Here is an 11,527-nt window from a genome sequence, read left to right as displayed (position 1 = left end):
AATCAGTTATTCTAATAAGAATCTTCCCTAGGTAAACATTTAGAATTGTATTTTATTGTCAGTTTCATGATTTGATATACAAAGTAAACATTGTTTTCCCACTTGATCACAAAAATGCAGTAAGTGCCCGGACTGGTTTGGCTCAGTGGATAGAGCGTCGGCCTGCGGACTCAAGGGTCCCAGGTTTGATCCAGATCAAGGCTATGTACCTTGGTTGTGGATGCATCCACAGTAGGGGGTGTGCAGGAGGCAGCTGATCTGATGTTTCTCTCTCTATCCCTCTCTCTTCCTCTCTGTAAAAACATCAAAAAATATATATATATATATTATATATATATATATATATATATATATATTTTTTTTTTTTAATGCAATGAGCAAGCTACCTGTGGCTTGATCATTCCAAAAGCTGCATGGAATTCCCATTGATTTAAATCATTGGCATCAAAACATTTCATGAGGGCCTTCCTAAGAAAGTCATTATGCTTTGTCTTCTCCCACATGTTCAGTTGCTTATTTGACAAAAGTATAATAATTGGTCAAATAGACACTTACTTCAAAAGGAAATTTGTGATGAGTCATCTGTTGATCCATCTCCACTATTTTTTCTATGTGGCGCAGCTCTTCCTCTCGTTCTGCCTTACTCCAGTGGAACAAGCTGAACTGGATATATTTAATGAGGCTGAGTATGTTCTGCAGGCCATCGAAATTTGCAGCCAAAAAGCTTACTCTGCAGCAAAGACAAGATCTGTCACCTCATGGGCCCTGAAATGTACAAAAGGCCAGGGATAGTTTCTACAGGATTGACCCCTCAGGGGATTGAATAGATTAGTTTCTATTTTAGCTGTCCTGAAATGAAAAAAAAAAAAGAAAAGAAAAAAAAATTGGGTGTTCTCAGCTCTTTTCCAACCCTTTCTTTACATTCCAAGTCAGTTATTGAGGGATTATTTTGCCTACAATACACATGTGTTATATACTTTAACAATATCTTTTAAAATTAGGGGTTGACAATAAACTCTGACTTGAAACCTCTTTCATTGCGTTCTTCTAAGAAAGTGAAATAATTCCATTACATTCCGACCATGTTTTCCTGGGCTTAGGTTAATGCTGTACCACCATCATGTCCTCATGAAAAGTATAGATTGAGAGCAATTTCCAAAGTTGAAAATGGGATAACAATATACTTCAGGTACAAATGTAATGCCAACTGTGTTCTTTTTCAATGGCTACTTCCAGGTTTTCTTTCGTTTGAACCTTCTCCCATAATCTTTCATGGAAAATTACAGTAGTTTCATGTTTTAGTAAAATTAGTTTTTTGGTACATGTAGAATTTAGTTTATTACTTTGCTTTTTCTTCAATTCCAGGATCTATTTATTCACTCAACAAACATTTTGTGCATACTTTGTGTACACTGATTTTTCTCTAAGGATTGTTTTCTCTTTGAATTTATGTGGGATCCGACAAGAATCTATCAGTTTTATAAGTGCTGCTATCCAAAGGGAAGACAAAAGTGAAAACGAAAAACCCCAAAAGTGTATCCATATTTGGCCACTTCACTTCCTTTCTCTAGTTCTCAATCTGAACTGAAAACATAGTGGTTCAGGTTTTTTGATGCTTCAGACTTAGCCTTCCCTTAGCTGAATTTTTTTTATCAACAGACTTCCCTAGTCTGTAACCCTTTGTTTCCCATCTGCCTACACACTACAGACTCTGTGACTCTACAAGAAAGCACCATATTCCAAGGTATGAGTTTTGTTTCAGTCAAGATGATACTGTTTCTGCAAACATTAGACCTGGCAATTTACAGCTGCCCGAGTCACTACTTCTATTTCTAAATTCATAGTGCAGTCTCAACAAGGAATAAGTGGTAGATACGCAGTAATTATAGGAAAATTAAAAATCAACAACATCAACCCCCCCAAAAAAAAAAAATCATTGTAGCTCTGGCTGGTATGGCTCCATAGGTCGAAGCCTTATCCTTATCCCATACACCAAAAAGCGGTGGGTTTAATTCCCAGTTAGGGCACATACCCAGGTTGTGGGTTCTTTCCAGATGTGATTGATGACCAAGCCCTTTCCCATGTCACTCAGACCTTCTGGACATGCGTCTAAACTACCTTTGTCTAGCCTCTTCCCCTCATCAATCAGCAGAGAACAGAGAGGAGTGTTAAATGCAGCTTTTTTTGCTAAGCTGTATAAATGGCATGCCTGTATTATTTGATCATTTTACTCATTTTATATTAAATACTCATTTTATATTAAATAATACTCATTTTATATTAAATAATAACCAGGTTATTACAAGTGCATCAGGTGGATAGAGATTAGTTTTACAGTAGCCTGCCTACCCCCAAAGAAAAAAACAGTGCTATAGTAGGACACAGAGGAAAACAGTGCAAGTGCTCAGTGAGCTGTCCATCCCAAACATCAAACTTTGAGATTGAAATAAAATATTGAAGAATATTATATATATATATATATATATATATATATATATATATATATATATATATAGTTACAGCTGAGGTCTGTCAGTTGACCTTAGATAGAGGCATTTACTAGTCCATTGCCTTGTCCTCGTCATCCTTAGTATGAAAGGCAAGTAAGGGTACTCTATCTTGCCAGAAAATTATACATAATTGTTCACCCGTAGTGAGTATAGCATAAGCACATGAGCAAGTCTTTCAGAAAATTGAGATATTACTGAGAAAAGGTAACCCCTCAGAATTCTCTCCTGTGCTCAGACTAGGGTTTAGTACTACATCTCCATATTTTATTAGTTTGAACATTTGCTAATAAGTGTTTTGTGATTGGGATTGTGGGGTGCAGAGGAAGATGGTGAAGGTGAGGATGGAAAACTTTCATTTGTCAGAAATGTTCGAGAAACAGGTAAAAGTGTTTCTGAGTTACTAGGGTTCACAGAGCTCTCATATCTTCCTGTGCAACATCAACCTTCAAGAGTAAAATATCTTATTGAGTGTACTAAACTTAATTGACTGTAGGCTAATTCTTTTTCATAAACCATCTTGCAGAATTGTCATTTTAGGCAGCACATTCAGAAAATGCTGGGTTAGGAAATTAACTAATCTCTTTTCATAGTTTGTAAAGTGTGGCCTGAAGTAAGATAAATGTCAAAATTTGTGAACACAGGAATATAAAAATGAGCAAGAGGCTTAGCAAAGCAGGTTAGTTCAGAGTCAGTCACTTTCCATCAACTCAGTCCTTTATTAAGTTCTTTATTCTGTGGTCATCTCCCCTCAAAAGTTTTAATTAATAATAAAACTCTGAATATATATTTTGTTAATTTTCTATTACCTATTTAACTCTAATTTTTATAATAATTCCACAAGGTAAAAATCATTATTCTTATTTTATATTTGAAGACCTTGTGATTAAATGGCATATCTGAGTTATGTATCTAATACATGACACTGACATTGGAAAAGTGAGAATTAATAATGTAAGGTAATATATGTCTAAGTGATAACCTGTATGACAAGAAAGAGCAATGGAAGCAGATCAGTAACAAAGAGAACAAAATATTGTTTGCTGAGATATTTATGTGATTCAATCATTTTAAACATACATTAATTCATTTAAATTTACAACTTTCAAAAACACTCTCTCACTTTTATCCCTTTTTTCCATGGCAGAAAATGGAAGAGAGCCGCCCTTTCTAATAAAAATTTGCTGATGCCAATAAAACTCATAGTTCATAGAGTAGTGCTCAGACTCAGACCCAAAGATACACTGGAGTCAAATCCCTCATTCTTTCCACTGCACTTTTCTTTCCTAATGGTCTGAAAAAAGAAGACCTGGCAACCTAAATTTGAGCAGAGAGAATGAAGAGGGAAGAACTGCAAATTTTGTGAGAAAGCATAAAGTAAAATTGTTTTGAGGCACAGGAATCTGAAGTATAAGGCAATTTCTGTCTTAAAATGAATCTGTTCCTTTTACAGTTTTGATTCTTACAGAAAAAAGCTCAGTATCTTCAAGTCATTGCTAATTCTTTTCTCCCCACCCCTTACTTTTTTGTTTGTTAATCCTCACCCAGAGATATTTTTCCATTGATTTTTAGAGCAAATGGAAGGGAAGAGGAGAGACAGAGAGACACATCATTGATGTGAGAGAGACACATCATCAATGTGAGAAGAGACATAGATTGTTCTGAGTAATGTGCCCTTGAGGAGAATCAAACCCAGCACCCTTCAGTCCACAGGTGGATGCTCTATCCACTGAGCCAAACCAGTGAGTCTATGGCACAGAGTCAAGGAAAAGAAGGCATAAGAGTTTGCAAGATATCAACAAATAGTAGTTTGAAAATAGGAAAGAAAAAAAAAGAAAGATCCCATCAAGTCTTTGCAGTCATTATGGCATTATAGGGATTAATTACATATTGCTCCTTTTGGTTTAGCATTGTAGAGACTAAAAAGACAAATTATCTTTATCCCTCCACCCACTGCCCAGGCATGCAACCAAGAGATAATGACTTCAAACTTTAGTTGAAAAAGAGGAAAAATGAGAAATACCCAAGAGTATACTGATCCATAGCAATTTTGGAATCCTGTTGGGCCTGGAATGTGAGTCTTCTAGTGTTGATAAAGAACTGCAGCTACTATTCTCTGGGCTCTCTGCTCATGATTCTTCATGACTTCCGGCTCTGGCCTCATTCTGTTTGGCTCCTCTAGAAATAAGCCTTGTGAAGCAAAGTCTCCAATGGCATTGCATTGCACTAACAGGGTACTTCCTGCTGGAGCAAGTTCATGGCCCGTATGATTGCTTTTCAGGGAAAACTGAGTGTTGTTTAGGCATGGTTTTATGGTTCTTTAAATAGCACAATGGACTCAAAATCTTAGGAGGTACTGGAATCTATTGTTTCTAATCATTACTCAATATGGCAGTCATCAGATCTAAAGTTTTATTTTTTTCACCTATACTTAACTATCATACTGATTTACTGTTTTGCTTAGGACCCATCTCACCAATCTTCTAGCTTAGTAGGAGGCCTGAATAAGATTGAATTTTTTATATAAAATGAGAAGATATATTTAACAGAATATTTCAAATTTGGTAGCTAAGATTGACTTCACATTTTGAATAAAACATTATTCTTCAATTTTCAAAAGCAGTGTTGTTTGATATCCAAACTCATTTATAGTTTTAGAGTATATATAAGTGACTAAACTCTGCAATCTAAAGAAAAGCATTAGATTTTTAGATACCTTGGCCTTGTTATTTCAACTAAGAGTAAAATAAATTTAAAAAGGCAGTCATTAGTGTGAATAATGATGCATACAAAAATAAATAAATAAAAGAGAAACCATTTTACAAATTTTTAGAGAACAAAACATGAGGATAATGGCAGGTTTACCAGGCTAAGATATAGAATACAAGAATTTGAATCTAAACACTACAACATATGGTTTGATCTTATAAACACCATATAAGAATTCTGAACCATGGTTGAATAACATTAACAATAGAAATATCTCTTTTACTAACCATATTGTAATGAATTTTAGTTCTACATATATAACACAGATTAATTTTAAATTGAGCACTTTTTAAGATAAAGAGTATTTTAAAATGAATGAAGAAGATTTTTACCTCTAGTCTTGTATGAGAAAGCAGAAGGGAATCAAAATTAAAAGTCATAGTATTAGGATAGCATTTATAGGGGACAGAGAAGGAAAACATAGAGATAACTTACATCATTGGATAACAGTGAGCACATGCTCCTGGAAGGGCACATAAAAGTAGGAATTTTCTAAGAGGAGATCAAAAATAATTTTCTAGGCAATAGAATAGTGTGAGCAAAGGCATGGTAATCTAAAAAGGCTGGGTACATTACCAAAGGACAAATGTGTCCTACTTAATTAACTCAATTGTATTAAGGACATTTGGGAATTTGATTATAAAATGATTGGAAATATTGTTTTATTCTGAAAGTGATTGGAAGCTAAGAAAGGATTATAAGAGAGGCAATTGACAGATGTGCAATTAAAAACAAAAAACAACAGAAACAAAAAACAAAAACACAAAAAAACACAACACTGAGCCTCGGTGAGCATTTTGGAAAAGGTTAAGAATGAATTCAGAGTGATCAGTTGAGAAGCTATTATATCCAGACAGGAAAATATATGGGCCTGGAATGGAGACTGGGTAAATATAGAAAAGAGACCAATATGAGGTACATGTAAAACTGTGATCCAGTAGGCATTAGACATGAAAAGCATTGAGGCCAGAAGTCAGGGATGTGCACTTCTCAGCCTCTTGCTTGAGTAACTTTACAAACAGGGATATTGTTTACCAAAATGGAGAAGTCAAGACGAAATTGCAAATTTTAGGGAAAACATAGCAATTAATTTGGGGGAACTACACTTGAACATTGTGATGATTCTGAACATTGGAATATAGTTTTGATAGAAGATAGGATGTAGAGTCACGGGCTTATGTTTGGACAATTATAAAATGCATGGACTGTGATTAGGAAGCTCACACAGTAATTCTAGACAGGAAACAGAAGAGCATCAGATATTGTATCCTATAGAAAATAACACCATCATTTAAAGGTGGTAGCAGATAAAGATGACAAAGAAGCAGCCTGAGAAGGTATGACAAGTTCACTGGGAGAAAAGGATTAGATGATCATAAGGAAGGTGTTGTTTAGAGATATTTTCAGGAATAAATTCTGCTTAGAAATTACATAAGGGTTGGAAATTATCTATCACAGCTATAAATAACAGTTTAATGGAAATCTTGCATTTATATAACTATTTGAATAGATGGCCATCAAAATGTGTTTATTTAATGAGAGGGAAAAGAAACAACATTTTTAATTGCTATTTTACACATGAGAAAACAAACTTATTTAATCATTAAATGTGAATATACAATTGCAGTGTAATGCCACAAATATCGTAACACCTAGGATGTGAGCCACTATGCACAAGAGTGAGGAGGTATGCAAATGATTCTGAAATTCTTATGCGTAAAATCCTTCAAAGACTCTAAAGTCATTATAACTCATCAGACACACAAAGTTCTTTATAATCTGTCCAGGACGTATATTCCTTTTTATCTTCTCTAATTTTTCCTCATGCTTCCCCAGCCCTAGGAGCAACAGTCCACTTGCCATGTTAGGAACAAATCATGTAATTTAAGGATTGATGTCTTTGTGTTTCCATATCTTTTTGGATCCTTCTTCCCTGTACTCTATGAATATTCATCTTTCAAAGCTCAATCCAGATGTTACCTTCTCAATGATATCTAATCAATAGACTCATAAATAATACTCATTTTTTCTTGATCCTCATATACAAAGTTATATCAATGCATATGTTATCAATAGGCCTATCACAGCATTAATCCTTCCATTGTGGATTATTCATAGACCCTGTTGATTCTGCATGTCAAAGAGAGAGGGAGAGAAAGAAAGAGAGAGAGAGAGAGAGAGAGAGAGAGAGAGAGAGAGAGAGAGAGAGAAAATATTAGGTATATTAAATTTTATAAATCCCCTAGATGTATATGGAATACAAATTTATTTGTATCACTGTCTTTTTAAAACATTCACTTGAATATGAGTTTTATTAGATCATAATTTAAGTTTAAAATAACTATCCTGCTAAGGGACTTATTTATTTTTGCCTTTGGATAATCATAAAAGCCTCAATCCATCAGGGTTTCAACTGAGGTGGGAAAATCGAAACTACTCATTTTTAGTTACTATGATTCTAGCAATTCCAAAGTTGTAAATAAACTATGCCTTCCACTTAATTTGTGCTTGAATTCATAAACCACTTTTCCATGCAAAAATTAATAATAATAAATGCCTTTTTAGCTTCCTAAACTTACTCACCAAAGCCTATGAATAACATTGTGTAAATATAAACTGTAGTTAACATTTATTGCTTCATAATATGCTAAGTGCCCTACAAACATAAGCAACTTTAATCTTAATAACAATTATGTGGTCTGAGTACTATTATTCCTATTTTATTGATGTATAGTAAAAAATAGAGAGGTAATCAACTTGCTCAAGGCACACAACTTCTGAGATATTGACCTGAGATTATAATACTTGAATCTTATTTCAAAGCACATATTTTATGTCATTTAAAAATTTAATATAGGTAAGTACAAAATTTAATATGCATAAGTATGCCAATATTGCATCATTCAATTTCAATAATTCTCATCTCATGATCAATGTTGTTTCATCTATCTCTAATAAACCAACACTTCTACCCCTTTGTATTAATCTGAAACATTCCACACATCATATAGTTTTATTTTAACATTTTACTATATCTCTAAAATATATTGGCATTTTAAAAACATAGCTATAATACTGTTATGATACCTAAGTGAAAGTAAACAATGAATTCTTATTATCTTCATTTGTCTAGTAATTATTTAAATGTCCCAGTTATCTCATACATTGATCATTTCAAGTAGATTTTTAAATATATATTTTGTTGATTTCAGAGAGGAATTGGGAGAGAGAGAGAGAGAGAGAGAGAGAGAGAGAGAGAGAGAGAGAGAGAGAGAGAGAGAGAATATCATTGATTGGCTGCCTCCTGCACACAGGAATTGAGCCCTGACCTCCTGATTCATAGGTTGATGCTCAACCATTAAACCATGCTCGCCGGACTATTTCAAGTAAATTTTCACTTTATTTTAGAATCAAACTTCAAAATATCAGGGCAGGAAGGTTACTTTGCAAAATGCAAGAGTGATTTTTAAGACAGAACCATGTACAAATGCATACAGATGTATACGGTACATTCAGTAAGCACATTTCTACAAGTGGTGGCATACAGGAAATGAAACCAAATATGTAAAATAATTGAGCATCTTGAGAAATGACAGCTATGGAGTTAGGAATAAAGACTGGAATATTACCAATCTTTATAGAGAGCCTTCCCTAAAATGTAGATCCATGTCTTTGCCATAATTAACCAAGATTTAAACAGTATATAGTCTTTTAATAATAATTTAAGAAGTTATATCATTTCCATATTTACTTATATTTGCATGCTGACATATTACATATTTGCATCCTCAGCCATTTAAAAACAGCTGAGGTTATCCCTGTGGTGGCCATGTGCAGTTGCTGTGTGCTATGGATGTGGTTGCTGCTGTGGGCCTGGCCCTGGCCAGGCAGCTTTCCAAGGAGCAGGGCATCCCCCTGCTTGGGAGTGCCAAAATTGTGCCTGAGTTCTTCTTATTTTATATCAGGGTGACATTTATCCATCTGAAACTTTTGCTCAAGTGCAGAAATATGGAGTCACCTTTCTTGTAACTACTGATCCTGAGCTCTTAAAATACCCAAGCAATGTGGTGGAACAACTAAAAGATTGCTTATTCAAGTGCTCAGTTCGGAAATCGTTTGTAGTCATCTCGAATACTGAACATGGTGAGGTCCTCGAAAGATGGAAATTTGCTATTGAGTATGACAAGGCCGCCAAAGATGACAGTACACTCAGAGAAAAATATCAGGAAGCTAGACAAGATGAAGTCCGCTGGGCGATCAGGCAGAACACAGCGACAGTGACATTCCTGTCACAGCTAGAACTTTCCTGTTCATGTGATCTGCTGATCTATGCAGACAAAGATTTGATTGCACCTGAAAAAGTGATAAGAGTCCAAGAGCATAGTTCATTACCAATTCTGAACAAGTTTGTCTGTGTTCCTTCACTATTATAATCCACAAAGTAAACAGGAAGGTGGCCAACAAAATCTTGTCCTTGACTGTGGTTGGGACAAGAACAATAATGAAATTAACAAATGAGTGCTTCCTGAAACCAAGTCAGCTGTGGTTCATGCTGTATTTCACTGATTAATTTTTATATGGGAAAAACTTAATATTCTATTTTACTGAGTTGTACATAATTATTCCATCTTTTGGTATCTGTTTGACTTTTCATAGGGTTTATCATAATGTTTTGCACGTGGTTCAAAAGGGAACTAGCAGATCACATCAGCATTGTAATGTCAATTCTTTTGAAGATGGTAACTGAGGGTGGAAAAGTTGTTTGTTATAAACCTAAATGCCTTCTTGAATCAGACTTTTTGCTTAAGTAGCTTGACTCAGAATAAAGGTAAATATGAAACACAGTAAACAAGTCTGAATATTCAGAATCTTTGTTTTGGTCCTAACATAACAGATACTACACAATAACAAAATATTCTATTAGGGACTTTTGCCATTTATTTTCTTTGTATAGTTTCCGTATTGAAAAAAAAATCCAATTATTTTTTTTGATGTATATAATTTATACTTGCAAAGCTATCACTATTTCTACTGTTTAAATTCCGGTGATATAGAATTCTTTAAAATGTCATTTGTGTTTTATAAAGTCAAGCTTTAAGTGATAATAATAAACTTAAATGTGCATGTTAAAAACAAACAATTGAATTAGCATCTACTTAGTAAAGATGATTAGTTTGGGGAGGAATCCCCTTGATGCTATTAACTATAATGCCTTACAATTGTGAAATACTTCATAAATTAAAAAATTGACTTTAACATTGCCTCACACTTCAGAGTTGACAGTCACAGCATTCTAGTGGCCAATCTGTACAAACTGAATATCAGGTTAGATGACTATGGAATTGATTTAGGATTACAATTAGTATGTGCAACCATTTAATTAAGATCGACAAATATTAAGCCTTTTGTATTTTAATATTAAATTTTTAGCTTACTCAAGCCATGCTTTTCTTTATTTTTCCTCCCTTTATTCTTTCTACTCCCTTGGGCTCCATTTTGCAATCTTCTTTTTCTGTCCTTTTTTCCTTTCATCTCTCCTTGTATGCTCAATGTCTACTATTTGTTTATCTTCTGCTTACCCATGTAATTTAGGGACAACTGAGACAGTGATTTTGCTCCCTTTTCCCTTTATTTATGAATTTTCTCATTGTAATTTCTTCCATTACTATAGTTCCAGTTGTCCCTGCTATGTACAATATGCCTGTAGTAGATTGCATAATGGCCATGCAAAGTTGTAATGATCTAATCCTAAAAATATATGTTACTTTATTTAGGCGGTTCTCAACAAAGGTGAAAGGTAAATTCAATTATTTTCTTAAATTATTTCTGCAATAATTTCTTTACTTGGTTAAATATAAGCTATTTCTTCTAAAACTGAAGAAATAATTAGTGGTTTGTTTTTTTTTCTTGTAAGGCAGATAGTTTATATCTTTTGTTGATGTGCCATCCTCCTTTTCTTCATTTGATAGAACATTTAACATTTCCAGGTATATGAGGATATTTTATAGATTTTTTTTCTAATTTCTGCACCTATAGTTTTGCCTTTTTCTAGAATGTCCAGTAAATTGAACTATATAGTTCTGTCGGAGACAGCAGGAAGAGTACCACATAGCTCTGCTGGTATGACTGGCTCTGAGTCCATGTATTCTTCTAAATTCTCCCATTTGACTACACAGGGCTGGTGCCTGCTTGAATTCTGCCCACTGTACTAACTGTTGAGAACTTACTCCAAGTTCCTCCTTTATCCTCTG

The 11,527-nt window shown here is 34.2% G+C and overlaps 1 pseudogene across 1 annotated transcript; it reads left to right on the top strand.

Annotated features, from left to right (window-relative positions):
- The first annotated feature begins 9,125 nt into the window (after positions 1-9,125).
- On the top strand, positions 9,126-9,794 carry LOC311621388 (mitotic spindle assembly checkpoint protein MAD2A-like; annotated as a pseudogene). Its single transcript has one exon. The product of its transcript is annotated as a mitotic spindle assembly checkpoint protein MAD2A-like (transcript).
- Positions 9,795-11,527: the final 1,733 nt, after the last annotated feature.

Source organism: Pipistrellus hanaki, assembly GCF_964339955.1.
Source record: "Pipistrellus hanaki genome assembly, chromosome: 1".
In the NCBI taxonomy this organism is placed as follows: domain Eukaryota; kingdom Metazoa; phylum Chordata; class Mammalia; order Chiroptera; family Vespertilionidae; genus Pipistrellus; species Pipistrellus hanaki.
This window is presented reverse-complemented; position numbering and strand designations above follow the sequence as displayed.